Below are 18,801 nucleotides of genomic sequence, written 5' to 3'. Positions count from 1 at the left end.
ATTATGTTTTATATTAATTTTATTGTTGCTTACGTTTTCGTTACACAATTCGTTAATATTATTTGCATTTATTTTTAGCGGATTAATGTTGAATTTTCCTTAGCCAACACACACTCACTCTTAAATCTTCCATTCTTTTATTTTTATTTATTTATTTGTTATTATTATTATTATTTTTTTTTTTTTCAATAATTATTAATAATAAAAATATTAATTTATGTTGTCTGTTGTCAGTTGTTGTTGTTGTTGCTGTTGCTTAAACAACAAATTTACACATTTCCACACGAAATAATAATTTATTATTTGTATCTTTACTTTTGCTAGCATCTACTAAATATGCGAAAGAACAAAGATCATTGTGAGAGAATTTCAAAAAAATTTCGTAAATTTTGAAAATTTTTTAATCGAAAACATAAAAGTATCTTAAGAAATTCCTTATAAGCAAATCATTTTTATTTAGTTGTGCACAATTCCTTGTCAATTTTGTAGCCAGAATCATACTTTACTTTTATTAATTTATTAATTTTAGTGGATTTACTACTCGTATCTCGTATCTCAATTCGACATCAACAATTTCTTTCACTGCATTTATGGCGGGCACGCATTTTTCAAATTTATTTCAAAATATTTTTGCTTGCATTTCAATAAAAAATATTCTTTTGTTTTGTCAAAAACGAAAAAAAAAAAACAACTACAAAAACCGCAAGATACAAATTCAAAAACCGAAATAACTTCAAATCACACAAACACTTTTATCAACAAAATTTTGAATTGTTTTCAATTTGTCTGATTTCGTTCGTTCAAATGAATATTTCAAATCATTTTATCTCAACGAATCCCAATGAAGTTTGGAAAATTTCGTACCGACCACGTCGAATATCTCAGCGATACTGAATTGTAACTTAGTACAATCGACACAAGCAACAGTAAAACAGTACAAAAAAGTATCTCGTCGTATCTGCGAACTGCTGCGAAAACATACACAAGCGAATTTGAGTTTTGTATTTTGTATTTCGTATTTTGTATTTTTTTTTTCTGTTCCTTCCTTTTTGATTCTCATGTTTTTTAACATTATTTTTTCTTTTTCTTTTTTTGTTTTTGTTTTTATTTCATTTCAACTTTTTGCTTTTACTATCTTCTTCTTCTTGTTCTTGTTGTTGTTGTTGTTGAACGTTATAAGGCGGCGAATATAGCGGCATGCCATAACTACGAAGCTACGGCGAAATATCTGCATATCTGTGCTCGTTTCGTCTTTATTTGTACGTACTTAAATTCATTATGAATTTATTTAATTGTTGTTGTTGTTGTTGTTGTTGTTATTGTCGTAGTAGTTGCTGATAGCAGCAACGATATAAGTAACTCAAATTGTTGGTGTTGCACTTTGCTCAAATGTATCTGTGAAATGCGCTCAAAATATTTCAATTGAAATATATTCGCCGCACTTCTTACTTAGCCGTTTGATTTAGTTTTTTTTTTCGTTTCATTTCGTTTTGCTTCTGTTTGTGTTTTAGTTGTGTGTTTTTTATTTTTTGTTTTTCTTTTTTTTTTTGAATGCATTTGCTTAAGATACTTTTATTGTGTTGTTTTATTTTGTTGTCGATTAATGAACTTCGTATCTTTCTTGTGTTTGTTTTTATATTACATTTACCGTTTTTATTTTTATTTCCAATCAAATAATAAGAAGTCACCAAATGTTGCCAGACTGTAGTGCTGATCGAATTGTTTAGATAGCTGTAGTCTGATTAGTTAGCTTGGATCATTATAAATTAGTAACAGATATAAAAGATACATTAAAAAATATTTAATTTGCTGAGGTTAATTAGAAAATTACGCACAATAATGAATTTTGATTAATAAAATTTTTAATTATTCTATTCGTTTACGAGTTCTTTTATGCAAATTATATCGATGAAGAAGGTTCGATACTACACCTCACCAAGAAAACAAAATAACGAAACAAAATAAATCTTTTGATTTTCGATCGCTTTCATTTCCTTTTATGATATATTATCTCTTCTAAACAAAATCTTCTTGTTAATATCTTCACTCTCTATTCATCGTAGATATTTTAAAACCATGTCTGCTCTCTATTCGTACCTCCCAATACTAATAACTTGTAGAAACGATAAACATTATGGAAAATTAATATACAAAGTCACTATATATTATATTAAAATTAATAATCTATTACTTTCAATCTCCTTGTGGGGTATTAATTTTATACCCCACTAAGCCCTACACACTTAAGGCTTTTTAAGAATTATAATCGAAAAATAAATAAGGAAATGAGGAACGATTGAAATTAACAAACAAGTGGAATAAGTACAGTGGCTAACAGAAGTACTTGTTCTTCATACTATAGTATGTACTTTTTCTTATTTTTCAACTGTGAATAAAAAAGAAATAAATATATTGTGGGTGTGTCTTTCAAACAAGACTTTGTTTTTAATATCTTATATCTTTATTTGTTATACATACCTTTGTCACCAGAAATGATCCTAAAGTTTATCCCTCAATTGCAACTAATGATGAGGAATAAATCTGGTGTGGATATTTCTAATAATTGCGATACCATATCTAAGTGACACGCAAAAAATAACTGCTTAAAATGTAGCTGATATAAACACAAATATAAGAGACCTGAAAAGGTATATGTAGCACTAAGTTTATTTCAGTATATTTCTGTTACGAAAATCTCCTTTAATTTCAGTGCCATATCTATATCTTTCTATATCTTTGATTGTTACTGATCTCAGAAATTAAAGATATCTAAAGCGATATATAGAATGAAATTAAGTTAATTAATTAAGAATAGAGTTTGGAATAATATATAAACTGATTATACCTATAATAGTTGGTTTCTATCGGTTTTTTGCTGATACCTTTTTGCCGATTTCTTCATATACTAAGTGGTTGTTCTCATATCTTGTTGCTGGGAAAGTTACTGGAAAAGATTTTACTATGTGATCTTTTTGAAGACATTTCTATAATAACACCATCTTTTTTAAATTTTAGCTTCTTCACATATGCAATAAATATATCTTTATTCACAAACTTCATTAAATTTAAACCGATGGTTACTCAGACATGCTTTTTAAGGTCCACAGACGTTATCTACCTGACCATTTAAATGACATGGTTTTTTAATTATAAGACATGATTTTATGTCAAAATCCAAAAAACGGAATTTAGCTTTCACTATGGCATAACAAACATGACATCCACAGCCATCACTATACTGTCTAACTGCAAATGCTGAAATTTCACTTGACTTAAATCTTTACTAAGTGTGGGAAGTTAAAGATTTCCCCTACTTTTTTATCTAAAAGAATTTTCGCAAAAGTCCGTTTTCGTCAATTTTTATAAAGTCAAGTTCCTGCTTTCTTTTGTATATATTAGAAACAATAATAAAAAAAATATAAACTAAATAAATACTTTTTCTATATATATAAATATAAACAGAACAAATTTTAATCTTTTTTTTCCAAATTTTTTAAGTGTATTTGGACGCGTAAATTATAATTCTCACTTAATATAAATATAAATATAAATATGCAAATAAACACCAAATTAATACAATATGTTGTAATTTAATTTTAATATAAAATTGTTTTGTATGGTTCCTATACGATAACATTATCCAAAACATGGAACTTATCTATTTGTTAATTAAAGTGAAATAAATATGTTATAAAAATAAAATAATAACTTTAATGCTATTCACCCCGTGTATATAGTACACAAACTATTAACTATTTACCATATCTATGAATTTTTTGTAACAGATATTTTTATATTTGTATAAAACTATACATATATACATATAAAATATATACATTATTTTATTATAAATATTAGAGAAATATAAAAGTAAATATTGATTATACTATCAAACAAGAGAGTCGAAAGCTAAGAATGAAAAATTGTATTGTAATAAAAGTAGAACAGTCTATATTTTATATTGAAAAAGTTTAATTTAAATAAGAAAATGAAATTCTTCGTTTATTTTTAAACGTAGATCTTTTAAATACCCTGAGAGTCATCTTTGAACAATGTCGTGAGTTTTCATTTTCCATATATGCAGTTTTCTTAGACTAAAAAAGTATATTTGTTTGGTATGTGCTACAGAGAAGGGGTATGCTTACAAAAACATAAATCTCATCAAACAACTATATAAGAATATAAAATGCAAGGTCGTACACAAAAACGCACTCTCTCATGTTTTACGAGTTGAAATTGGAGTTCGACAAGGATGTATTCTGTCACGTGTCCTGTTCATTCGAACTCTAGGCGAAATTCTGAACAAAGCCATTAAAAACACCTGTGATATCAAGTTGATAAGATTGTTATTATTTCTATATCAAAAAAGAGAATTTAACGGTTGTAAACAAAAATTATTTTTAAACTTGTAAATATTACTCAGTCCTCCCTTTAACTGCAAGACTATATGGCACTTATCCGAAAGTATCCGATGTCCTTTTTTTCAATTATGGTTTTCGATTCGACAGATGTATTACTTTTAATTTTTAATCTCAATTAAATTTGAGAATTTTTTTTACATGCAATTAATAACAATATTTAAAAAAACAAAAACTAATACAAAAACTGAGTTTTGCTAAAGCTTCGTAAAATTGCAAATAACTTAAGAATCAATGCGCGGATCACTTCAGTTTTTTTTTAGTTGTAATATTTTTTAAAAATTTTTTTATAAACATTTTGTGTTGGAGATATTGTAGCAGGCGTAATATCACGAAACTTTTTGAATCTAAAAGTAAAGTACTCATATACACCTACTAAACCATAGTTATAGATTAGTATACCTACACACACCAAATTTTATTTTTCTATGACAATTTGCTGTGACAATTTTTAGAGCTTAATTTAGACACGATCCGGTAAGCCAATTAATTGAACTCAAAAACAAAACATAGCTCAGAAACTATATATATAAAACTATATATTTTAATTGAATATCTCTAGTCTAATTTCAATTCTACTACACTGTACGGCAGGAGTATCTCAGTTTTTGCTTAAATATTAAATATTTATAATGGTTTTTATATATTTTTTAATTCGGCTGTAAGTCACTTTTTTGTTAAATAATTCAACGTTTAGGCCATGTGCGAATTCAAGTAAATTGATGGTAAATTGAGAGAAATAGTAAATTCTTTCGGTGAATTAGATAAAAATTAGTTAAATTATGTTAAATGAATAAATTTGAAAACTATTAACCAAAAATAATCAATAAGAGCAATAAATAAATAAATAAATATTTACATAAGTTCAGTGCAAAAAATCTCTAGGAAATTTCAATTTACTTTATCTCAATTTATTCAAACTCGCTTAATATTTTTTATTATACTCTATATTTCAACTCTCTTTGAGAGTCATCATCAGGATCACGATCTAACACAAATTAATATTACTAAAACTATATATACGTTATCCTCTTTATTCTATTGTCTATATTGCACTAAGTATTAAATATTAAGTTTAAAATCAATAACTCATATTATCTGGATTAGCAAATTATCGCTGTTAAAACGTTGTTGCTTTAAATTTGAGTTGAAAATTGACTTTTAATGAACACTAAAATGTTTTGCAAACTTTGTAAAGTAATTTGCATTACACCTCTAAAGTGAATGCACACCGGAAATAAAAAGTGGAACTATGGGTGCGTTCATGAACAATATGGACCTTCAATGAGAGCAAACCGTAAAGTTCACGCAGTAAGAGAATCGAAAATAAAATAAAAATAAAAATTATAAATTATAAATGTTAATATTGATTTTGAAGTGCATTTAATGATTTTTTTTTATTGAAATTTTTATTAACCGCAAGTCAATAAATCAAAAACAAAAATTAAATAATTAAAATTGACAACAGCAAAAAAAAGAACAATTAAAACGGCGCTTTCATAAACAAAAACAACAACTAGAGTAAAAACTTAGTGTACTCTAAGTGCACTAAAGCACCGCAACGTGCACTTCAGTTACACAAATGAGCTTAGCAAACAGCTGTTCGTTTAGTGAGTTCAGCATGCACACTCACAAACACACATTCACATACACTAGCTATCAGGAATACGACGAGCAAAACTGCAACGGAATGAAATAAAAAAGAATAAAAATGCCGTTAATCAACTCAAAGTCACGTTTAAGTTAGGAAAAACACCGCATGATGGCTTCCGGTATAGCAGCAAAACAAAAGTTACTCATACGTTTGCATTGAGTGTGAGTAGCACTCATTATTGAACATTCGATAATGAAACAAGCTTACGGACAGACAGACAATAAGAAAGATAATAAGAACAAAACAGATATTGTGACTTTTGGTTTATAACTTTCAATTTGTTAGAGCTCGAGCAGTCAACAAACTTTCGCAATGAAAAGCTTTTTTTTTAACAATCTAAACAGACAAACAGACAGACAGACAGACAGACAGACAGGCAGATAGACAAGCTATACTGACATAGAGTATAGAAGAAAAAGAAGAAGAAGAAGATATGATAAATGCCGCTAGTTTGTTAAGTTTAAAGTTTTTATCTGTTGTTGTTGTTGGACATTATCGTTTTTTTTGTGATAATTGTAATAGGATTTGTTTAAAAGCTTCACTCAAAGCACCAATCACACTCAAGAGCTAAGGCGAAAAAAAAATAACAAATACAAGTAAGAGAAAATATAATATAAACACAATAACAAAATTATTGCTTGTGTTGCGTGAATGTAGTTGTTAGTGCCGCGATACCGGCTAAAATATTCGCTTTTCGCTTGTTTATTTTATTAATTTGTGCAACATTTTCGATGTGTCAATGTGTGTTGTTGGTTTGTCTGTGTATGAGGAGGGTATTTGAGTGTGAATCGGAAACGGAAACGGAAACTATTGCAAACAAAACTGACAGCATTTAAATTGATAGACTCAGTCAGTCTTAGCAATTTTACCTGCAAATGTCTGCACACTCATACCACACTTAAATGAAATAATTTATTTTTTAAGTATTTTAGTTATTCTCGTTTGTCGGAAAATTTATTTATGCCTCTATCAGTGCCTAGTAAGACTACGAACTGCTGCTGGCACGATACTTTTAGTCTCGTGTTTGCATTGCGTGACATTTTAATGGTTCGGTCAGTCGTTTACCAATACGAAGCAAATTACTGTTAAGTGCTATTGGCAGCTTTTGAGTGGCAACTTAAGACAAGGGAACATTGCGTGACGGCCAAAGACAACACTTAACCGATCGCACAATAGGAACGAAATGAGAACGAAAGGGACAAACCGCAAGGCAGTAAAAGAAACTATTGTAAATAAAAACATTTGCGTATTTGTTAAGAAGTTCTTCTCTCTAGACATTTATCATACAATTATTTGCCAAAGCAATTGAAAATATTAATGAAAACAAGGCAATAATAAATAAAAAATATAGTAATCACTATACACATAATAATTAAAAATGATTAATCATATATTTTTACTTAACCAAAAAAAAAGAAACTTGACAATAAACGCAATTTTCTAATTATTAAAAATACTGTATTTACAGACATTTATTTGTAGTTCCAACATTCAATTTAAATATGTCAGTATAATTGCAATATTTACTTCGAAGTTTATTTACGCAGAGTGTTTGAAAAGCCTTTATTTAGTCAATATTGATATAAATAATATTAATAATAATATTAATAATATCAATAAAAATATTAATAATAATATTAATGAAAATATTAATAAAAAAATTAATAATAATATTAATAAAAATATTAATAATAATATTAATAAAATTATTTATAATAATATTAATACTAATATTAATAATAATATTAATAAAAGTATTTATAACAATATTAATAATAATATTAATAATAATATTAATAAAAATATTAATAAAAATATTAATAACAATATTAATAATAATATTAATAATAATATTATTAATATTAATAATATTAATAACTATAATAATTCTTTGTCACTATAAAGAAAGCGCAGCTATACCAGCAACAATAATACATTAATAATAATATTAAGAATAATATTAGTAATAATATTAGTAATAATATAAATAAAAATATGAATAATAATATTAATAATAATATTAATCATTTATTAGTAATAATATTAATAAAAATATGAATAATAATATTAAAAATAATATTAATAATAACATTAATAATAATATTAATAAAAATATTAATAAAAATATTAATAATAATATAATAATAACATCAATAATAACATTAATAATAATATTAATAATAATATTAATAATAATATTAATAATAATGTTGCAAAGTTCAACCCTGACACTTCAGCTGTGTTTGTCATTTTGCCCATTGGCCGTCTTTAAATACAGTAGATCTTTGCTAGTCCGAATTTTCAATAATTCAAAAACACTCCGAATATTCAGAAATTTGTGTTTGATGCATTCTAGTAATTTTAATGTACTCTCTAGTAATTCGAATACACTACGAATATTTAGTAATCTTGCATTACGCATATCAGTTTTTGTAGTGTTAATTCCATTTTTTCAGAAATACTCAATTTACAAATCACTGTTAATACACCAAATAACGCTCCCTTGACAAAAAGGGAAAGGTAAAAAAATATAAATAGTGTGAAATAATTTATTTCTAGCTTTTATGGAAGATATAATTCCTTTGATGGAATTTGAGCATCAATTAAAGTCTTCGAATCTCAATTAAACCTAAAACATGAAAAAACCTGATACATTTGATTAACTGAGAACCATAATTGAAAAAAGTATATCAGTTACTTTCGGTGATGTGCCACATGGTCCTGTAGCTGAAGGGGGACTGAGTGAAATTAACAAGCTTAAAAATAGCTTCAGTTTGTGCTACTTATTCCAATTAATTTTCTTATTTTTAGCTTTCGACTCTTTCGTTGTATAGTATAATCAATATATAGTTTTCAACTTATTCCACAAGAGTTATGCATAATGACCTTTAGTTGCAACGTCGTATGCAACAACAACAACCAGAAGAAAATATTTTGTATATTATATTTCCCCATGTTAAGTCAGCATTTTTATGATTTTATACTTAAGATTGCATAAAATGTAAAGTCAGCAATTGTAAGCTGTACTAGTGGCTTGGGAAGAACACTTAAAAGTAACTTAAAGAGAATCATTGCTTCCTAGGCATTGCGAACAGTACTTTTTGCGTTATAAATAAGTTATTTATCCAAACTTACAGCTCAATCTTATTGGATTAGGAAATGGACATTTTATATTAAAAATATTCTCAAACTGTATACGTTAACTTCAGACATTATTTATAAAAAAACACAACTATACCTAATGAGAATTATATGCATGTCATTAGACAAAATAAAGCTCTAAAACAGGTATTATTTATAAACGTACAATTTCATTTTTTTATATAAATAAGAGGAAACTTGTCCAGTTAAGCTTCAGTCTGTTTTACTTATTCTAATAAATTTTTTTTCTTTCGACTTCATGATTTAATAGTGCAAATGGAAAATTTTATTTGGATTGTTTTTAACTTGCTTTTTTTTATTTTTTATTTATATAAACGATATTAACTTATTATCATTTATGTTCGAAAAGTTTTGAGATGAACATAGAAAGGAATCATATTTTTATTACTACATAATATTTCTTTTGTTGTACCAACTTCTTTACCATCCCTAACCTATATAATATAAAGGTACTATATCTATGTCTATATATAACGATGATATAGAGGCTTATTTTACGAAAAGTTTAATCCTGTAAGTTAAAGTTGAACTGGAAAAACACAAAGGAGTTACTGAGGGTCTTGTCTGATGAATATAGGAGAATAGTCAAATAATTGAAGAAGTCTTTTGAGAATTCTCACAGTAAGAGTTGCTGAAATATGAGCCAAATAAAAGTTAGCATTGGTTTTACTGAAGCTTTTAAAAATTGGAAATTAGTAATATACCTACCGTAAGTAAAATTGAAAACTTTCCTAAGGACCACTCTTGTTGTACTCTCTTTCCCCCGTATAATGAAATATTTTTCTAAGACTAACAGTTTGGTTAACTGAGCGACACTAAATTATCTTTTGAGCTGCTAAGCTGATAACCACAACAGCTTCCACGAATTGAAGTTTTATAGGATTAATAAAAAAATTTTTTATTTCTGGAGACACTAATTTTATGTTTACAGTAAAATGCTAGGAATTAATAGATAAATATTTTCGTCTCAGAGATCTTTTTCCAAATTTTCCATTTTTCCTGTCTAAAATAAGAGTTTTTCAAAACGGTTAATTTTCTGCACGTTGGTTTTAACTTCTTTGTGAGAGGGAAGAAGGAGAATGTGGAAAGGATTGTCTAAACATTTATCTATTCATTCGTTTACTCAAAACATTTAATTCGGTACTCTTGGAATAAAAATTTATATTAACTCTTCAAAATCTCAATTTTCAAACTTAAATCTGTTATTGAGAGACAGATACAGATATCTAGAAGAAACCCAAATTTACCTAAATCATGAAAAGACTATATATGTGTCTCACTGTATCATTAATTAATTGAAAGAAATTAACTTCTTTCAACCGGACAACGGATAATAGTTGTTAGCTGTACGCGTCCATGCAACAGAGTATGTGAAATAAATACACGAAATCTGTGAATAAGTTTTCGAATAGATTTCGAAATAGCTGTTGTACATACTAAGAATTAATACCTAAAGTAACTAATTTTTTTTATTTATTTTCATAGCTATTATTAAGAAGCATTTGAACGCACTGTGATTAAAACGGTCTATTTTACATCTTAAACTATAAACGTTATATGATAAATTCTCTAAGGATTCAAGGAGGGACAGTTCTTACAGGAACGAAGTAAAATTTTAAAGCGCAGAATACACGCAGTGAACATAAGATAACGTTAATATTATAATCTAGCTATGTTCTAGCAGCATAAATGTCTGAAGGCGTTCGGCTTGGAGGCTCTATGTACTGATTTAATGGTTTGATTGAAGAATCTGTATATCTAGTTTTGACTTGTAGTGTAGAATTTATAAAGCATTACAAATCGAACCAATTAGCAATTATTAGCTTTATGGCTCCATTTTAACTATACTAAAAAGTTAGGGATACCAGTTTATTTCTGGATCCTTTAACAGATCTGTTGATTTTATGATAACGAAAAACATATTTAAATAAGAATATCTAAAAAATTTATTGAATAATTGATTTTTGATGTGATTGTGTGAGATATAGAAACTCTCGCGAAACCAATTTTAATTATTTTCTTTTCATTCGAATCTTCGAAACACCATCAACTTTAAAAACACCTTACGACTTCATCAAAACGCAATTTTTAATCATCTTTAGAGTTGTCTTCTCGTTCATTTTAATGAAATATTCTTTCATACATTTTTAAATAATTAATTTAATATATTTCATACCATATGCTACCATCCCAAAAGATGGCAAGCAACAAAGTAGAGATTAAAGTAATACATTCATTATCAGCCAATGTGAAGACAGTTTGAAGAACTCCCTCTTCTGTAGCCTCATGCAATCTGATAATTTATAAATTTCCACACTGCAAATGCTTAGAAATGTTCACATGTGCATAGGAAATTAATTTCGAAGGCTTGATTTAATACATCAAGACTCACCTCTGAATTTTTCATGATTTAAATTACTTAAAAGGTTTTGCCTCTCGTTTGGATACAAATTTTCATAATGCATGAAACACTGCCTTACATTAAACAATTTCAAGTGGCAATAACTGTGGCCAAGGAGTGCGGGAATACATAAGGAAATAAGCTTAAATGATTATAAGTATCTCAAAACTCATCAACATTAACATCGTTTCCATCCGTCCTCTCCAAAAAGTCTTTTTATCCAACCATTCATTCATTCATCCGCAAATCTTCACAATTTCTCCGCAGTTCTTCAACAAAGCTAAGGATGCTGCAACATGAAGCTAATTAAAGCAACACAATTATGGCATGTGAAAAAGGATATTTTTAAGCCATACCGTGCACAATAACACTGTACACAGCAGACACATTCCTGTAAGGATATTCGCATAAGACGGGAAAGCACTACGGCGTTGGAGTGCCAATGTCAGTCAGCTTCGGTTTTGATGCTTCTTAGCTCGAAAAATTAATAATTTAAATGAATTACTTGCTTCTCAGTGCCGAAAAGTAGCTGAAAAGTAGCTGAAAAGTAGCTGAAAAGTTTCAGAAAGTCTCAAGTATGATTTTACCAGACAGCAGCAACACAATTTTCTTCAGTGTAAAACACATTTCTTCACAAGAAGTGATGTGTTTTTCTCCTCTCTGTTGTAAGGACATCAGCAGATGGAAGCCTTCAGTACTTCATATTTTATGTTAAGTACTTTCTATACTTACGCATTTATTTCACATGAAACTACCTTAGACAATAAATATTAAACAATTACACTGAACAAGGACTCAGGTCCCACGCAGCATTAAATTGAACTTCACATAATCCTCAAAAAGTCCTTTATTAATACAAGTTACTTATGAAACTAATTTCGTTACTTTCATTTCATTTATATATTTACGGATTAATAAAGAATGGAGAATGGAAAGTTGAACATATAAAATGTATAACAATCCATCGATAATAAAAAAACTTTTCCCACCATAACGGCTTTTGTATTTTACAAGGATAATAAAATATAAATCACAGCCAATATTCTAAGGATGGACAAACAAGAAAAAAAAACAATAATAAAATAACAGATTAAGGATAATAAAGTTAAATTTGTATGAAATGCTTTAAATGTCATGACGGCTACTTTGGAAATTGCCTTTGTGTGTCCACTCTGTGATCCTTGGTGATGGGTCCTAAGTCGTTCACATTTTAATGCCATAAAACAAATGTCAAAGCTTAAAATCACAGTTGCACTCTAGAACAAATGCAAAACAAAAAGTTGGAGAAAAACGAAAAAGGATAAAGGATAAGGGATAATGTACGATTTAGTAAATATTTTTGGTCTTCCTTCTTTCATTTCTATTGGTGTCGGTGTGTGTTTGCGTGCATTTTTGTTTACTATAATTGAAGGGATGTTAACCTTTCGCATGTGTTCGAAATGGACAAGCAAAGGACATTCGTGATTGAGTGATGAATGAAAAACGCATTTAATTTGCATTTTAATATGAAATCCAAAGTACGAGAATTTACACAATCACAATGTTTACTCCTGATTGCAGCTTATGTGTCTATAATGTGTGCGAACCCGCTTAGATGAACATTTCGATGTTTTAGTTGGGTGTAGGAGAACAGAATTTGAGCTGCAAATCTGCAAGACAATTATTATTATTATTAAAACTATGGTCGTGAAATAGACTAACACTCGATATTGCGCCCAGAAGAGTCCTATTTTATCAAATTCACTTTTAACATAATAACACAAAGACCTTTAAAACTTTGTGAACAAAGTCCAGAACAAAAATTGGAGAAGAGCTTTTAATCTGTGCTGGTGACAGAAATTCCATATGATCTTCAAGATAAAATATGTTATCAAATCCTAATTTCATTTAACATACAATATATCTTATAAGATATCAAAACGGGAGTTTTTTTATTTTTTACAAACTGTTTTTTTATGTGTATTCTGTTTCTTTCACTGAACATTACAATATTTTCAAAAAGCTTATTAAAGCTTTTACTTTAATAAAAATTTAATCTATATTTATTTATATATATCTAAACAGTATATAATTTATACGTGAAGCCAACTGGCACACATTCCATTCACAACAGTATATTATTATTATTATAATTATTATTAGAAAAGAGAATGAAACACCACAACCTATCAGATTTTTTGGGTACTTCCTAGCGAGACTCCTAACCTGAAGTTAGGGCTATTTAAGAATATGTGAAGACTCCTATTTTCTGAGTGCGGCGATTTAACAACGAATTTTTATAAATATTTTTTACTATTCTTTATCTCGATACAACATGTTTCATAAATATTGGATTCAAGTGTTTTATATTCTTTATACTCTTTACAGTAACAAAAACAATCGCACACTAGTAGCATTTGGTGCATCCAATTTTTGCATCAATTACACAAACTACGATTAATAAATAGATGGGGCGTCTATATATTCTTGGTATATTTTATGTGAAAATTGGCAATTGTACAATCTTAAACCTCAGTGACTGAACTATATACAGTTTGTTTAATTTTCAATAATACTGAGTTTTTAATTTAATCAATTTTGAACTCATTTTACATACTATTTTATAGTACATATTATATAAAATTAGTTGTTATACCCTGCCCTGATAACGAAGTTAGCAATATAAAATCACACTATATAAAAAAAAAACGAAATATAATTTTTGAATTTATATAAATTCAAAAAACCTTTTTAAAAAGCACTATATATAACCAAAATCACTTATCAAATCAATATTTCTTAGTTTATGAAACCAGACCTTATAGAGCTTAAAAAATTGAACTTCAATATGAACTACGTTCTTTAAAAAAGGAAATATCAGAGTCATATAAAACTCTCAATAATGATATAAAAATAAACCAATGGATTGATAAGTAAACTGAACTGTTTTAAATTTTGCATAGGGAACTGATTCTTATGGAGAACCGGGGTTCTTTACTGCTATCAACACAGATAAATACCATTTGTCCGAAGTTAGAAAGTTAGTTATTAATTGAAACATTTTAAAACAAGATATAGGGAAATATATTTATAGAACCGGGTGCAGAGAAAAAATTCATAAAGTTAATGTTAGTATTGAAATAAAAGAACTAATGGTCACCAACAAAAAAATGTTAGTACCATTTGAATGATTGTAAAAGGAAATAAATTTTTTATAGAGCTGATATAGAGTTTTTGCCTTAAGAGTATCTTACATTTCCTTCTTCTATATTTTTCTATGTTAGGGCCAAATATCTCATCAGATGAATCGAGATATAGCAAACTTGAATTTCATGTCAAAATATTTTATTCAAGTCTTTTAAGAATTGAAAGTATCTCAGCAATTTAAGATGCCGTTTCGTTTCGTTGTAGCGTCATAGGTTTAAAAACAAAAGGCAGCAACCTTTTTGAAGTGGAAACCAGCAAACATTTATGCTTAGTTCGGTTGCAAGAAGTCAAATAAATTTGTAGAAATGCTTGGACATACGTATACTCGCAAAGATACATGAAAATGTCTACACTTATGCGTATAAGAACCCATAAAAATACTGCTTAATAATACATGAAATTACATTAATTCACTTCTTTATTGTGCTCTTCTCATACGCCACCAAAACGAAATTGGCCTCTAATTTAGCTGAACATTTTTTGATGGCTTTGATAGTTTCGATAGTTTTGATAGTTTGGATAGTTTTATTCTTTCGAAACTATTAAACACTTTCGGGTTATGTTGTTTATGTTGTTTATTTATTTGTGTTTTGGTTTCGAAGTTGTTTTATATTTTTCTAATATAATTTGTGCTAAGTTCACTGAACCTAGTTCAAAACTTACCGACTTTGCGACGCGCGCGCCACAGCACGGGCGGTGCCGTATTATTGGGTGAAGCCAGTGTGACGCCTTAACTTATATACAAAACCTACAAAAGATATTAAAATTTTGTTTAAAATTTGGAAAAAAATTTATGTATATAATTACAAAAAATTGCTTAAATGTTAATTTTCAAAAAAATCGTAAGCATAAAAAATTAATTATTAAATTTTGCAAATTCAGACATGAAACTTAATGTATAATTTGTTGTAATTTCTGTCTACTCTTTTCCGCTTTGTTGACCTCATTTTTCTAACTTCAATCAACTTTTTCATGTTTTTTGCAACAATTTTTTGTTTTGATCACGTTGAGCGGTACACGACACTCACACGCCATGGCGCTCACGTTTTGACTCCATTGCAAAATTTCACCATGCAACAATTTCGTCAGCACTCTTCGAAGACAACAAACAAAGCACAAATGTTTTTTTTTTAAAACAGTTTCAAATGATTTTGACTTGTCTTAACAATTGTTAAACCTGGAGAGATCTCAAAAAAAATATTGATAATATCTTAAAAAAAAGCTTAAGCTTAACATCATTTACTAATGTATTAAGACAGGGTAAGACATTTAATTATCCCCTCTGGGACAGATGGAGCCATTCCACTGAGCAGCGATCGCAAGGTATCATCCTAAAACGTCCTAATATGTTTTTCGGAGACCGAAGACAAATTGGTTTTTCAGAATCCATTTCGAGTACTCAAACTTACATAGCAATAGCTTTATTCTTCTTGAGGACAGACTCAAGAATGAAACAAATCCGTCAGAGATATAAACCATTTGAATCAAGGTACATAAGTATAGTATTTCGATAGTAATAATAATGATGAAATAAAATAATAATGATTTACTTATTATCTTCTTCAAAGTAAATTGATATATAACTTACAATGTTCGTGGACTCACTATCTAATGGATAGTTTTCTACATTAGACGTTCAATATAACAAATCACAAAACTCTGTCATAAATTAATTATTCAATATTACTATTTCATTTAGTGATTTAACGTGTATTGTAAGAAAATAAAATGTAAAAGGGAATCGTTCACTGAAATAATACTTAGAATGCTTCACAAAAGTGCCGTGGAACAATTAAAACTTGTATACATTGGGCTTTTATAAATGATCATGATATTAGAAGATCTATAAAATGAAGCACTAAAAATATCACTGGTTTACTTACACGTCTTCATTAACATATACACATGTAACTAAAGTCTTATCATAAACAAGACAACATAGTTTACGTTGCAAATTTGTTGTTCTTTGTTTTTGCATTTGCATTAATTCTCGCATTTGCATTAATTCTCGCATTTGCATTGGTTTTCGCATTTGCAAAAAAAAATGTGCTTATACTTCTTAAATGTATATACTATATAGTAATATATTGTAAAAACATAAAAAAAAGAGAATAAAAAAACCCAATGACGACAACAACGACAATATCAACAATATGGTAGAAAAAAAATCTTAGAATAACTTGATCTGAGAATAACTTGATCTGAGAATAATTTGATCTGAGAATAACTTGATCTTAGAATAACTATTTATTTACCCTCAGGCCTGTTCAACAGGACTGTTCGTTAGGAGAGTTTAACACCATACTTTCAAAATTTGCTAGTATAGGAAACCCAACTTCATACCATACATCCAAAGACATTTGTCTCAGACAAGTCTGTAATCTACATATACGTATAATCGGTATCTAAAAACGTACGCGGAGATATTGCTTTGAAGTACGGAAAACCGCCCCCATGTCCATTAAACAAATAGTTCAAGTACTTCAAAAAAAATTACTTCAGACCATTGCGTTCATACTGAATGGTTTAATAAGAATCATGATCTGCCTCGTCAGTTAAGAAAACAGTTTTCAGTAAGAAATATGGAAAAATGAATATATTTTACAAATATCTTGACGATTTTCGTATTTTGGATATTCGTAAAGTTAGTTGTTGTGATAACATTTGACGAAACTTACGAAGAATAGATCTGCAGCTGTAGATTCGCAAAAAATATGTTTGACTGTTTCAAAAAAAAAAACAGAAATTATCTTAATATATAAAATAGTTGAAAATATTATTATAAATACAGAAACAAATTATAAAATTAATTTTATTTGCAATTTAATTAAAAAATATTTTCTTTGGATTAAACAATAAAAAATGGTTTACTTGAAGCTTACAGTAAAGGAAAAGATTAAAATGGTCTAGTATTTAAATTAAAAATCATTTATAAATTAATTTATGTATTCAGTTAAAATAGGTGATTATTATTTGTATATTTAATTTATTATTTCAACATTTTTTTTTGCTGGTAAAAAGCCTTAGGATTCTCTGTAATCCAAAATTCCTAGAATAAATGACTCTAAATCTTATATATGCGAATGATAAAGCAGCTAATTTCGCATGAAATTTTTTCAAATCTAATGAATGCAAATCTTCAAAAAAACTATTGGTACTTTTTTTCCTATCAGGTTATTCCAATTTAACATATTTATTCTGAACTTTATATTAAAAATGAAGAAAGGTGCACGCCAAATCGTAAGTGTTTATCTATTTAACGTTAGAATTAGTTATATTATTATTTTCCAGGACCTATCAGTTTTCTAACTGTTTTTTGGGTAATTCTATCCTTGTTCATCCTATATGTTCTCGTCAAACTGATTGATTTCGCATTTATATTAATTTGTGATCTAAAAAAAAACACAAGAAAATTATTATTAATTATATACAATATATTTGTCTTCCTTTTATATGGGCCGCATTAGCTACCCATAACTACACATCTGGTGATCTGAATGGTTTGTGATTTGACACAAAAAAGATTTTGTAAACTGATTTGAAAAATGCTATGGAAGTTACTTAAAATTCACTTTACTTAATTTGATCATCATTTCTGTTGCGTTGCGATACGGGTGCCTTATCCTGATGGAAGAGCAGTTTTTCTCTTTCTGTTAGAGCACTTTTATTGTGCTTTTCTCCTGTATCCAATCAACACCATTAAGTTGACATTTTTCCCTTCCAGAAATACTCTATTTATACTATACTGTGCGAAGCCGACTGTTGTATTTTTAATCGATTTGGATGGTTTTTACCAGTTACCATCTATTTAGCTGACTATCGATTTTTTCATAGAATGTAAACATAAAATATGGCTTATCCATGCTTATATATCGCAATAAAAAATAATTCATGCTGGCGACATTAGCAGTGATTGGCAGCAAATTTACTCACTTAGCTCATTTTGTCAATCTATGTTAACAGCAAGATCTTTCTAACCA

At 28.1% G+C, this 18,801-nt stretch overlaps 1 protein-coding gene across 3 annotated transcripts in view; it reads right to left on the bottom strand.

Moving 5' to 3' along the window:
* The window catches only part of LOC119689341 (dual 3',5'-cyclic-AMP and -GMP phosphodiesterase 11), a 135,026-nt gene that overhangs the window by 89,700 nt on the left and 26,525 nt on the right, over positions 1-18,801 (bottom strand). For 2 of the 3 annotated variants that reach the window (XM_038104156.1, XM_038104155.1), the window contains one exon: positions 15,485-15,569. The exons of the other annotated variant lie outside the window; for it this stretch is intronic. The gene's annotated coding sequence lies outside the window, so the exon portion shown is untranslated. The remainder of the gene's footprint in view (positions 1-15,484; positions 15,570-18,801) is intronic. 3 annotated transcript variants of the gene reach the window in all.

Source organism: Teleopsis dalmanni, chromosome X (assembly GCF_002237135.1).
Source record: "Teleopsis dalmanni isolate 2A chromosome X, ASM223713v2, whole genome shotgun sequence".
In the NCBI taxonomy this organism is placed as follows: Eukaryota; Metazoa; Arthropoda; class Insecta; order Diptera; family Diopsidae; genus Teleopsis; species Teleopsis dalmanni.
This window is presented reverse-complemented; position numbering and strand designations above follow the sequence as displayed.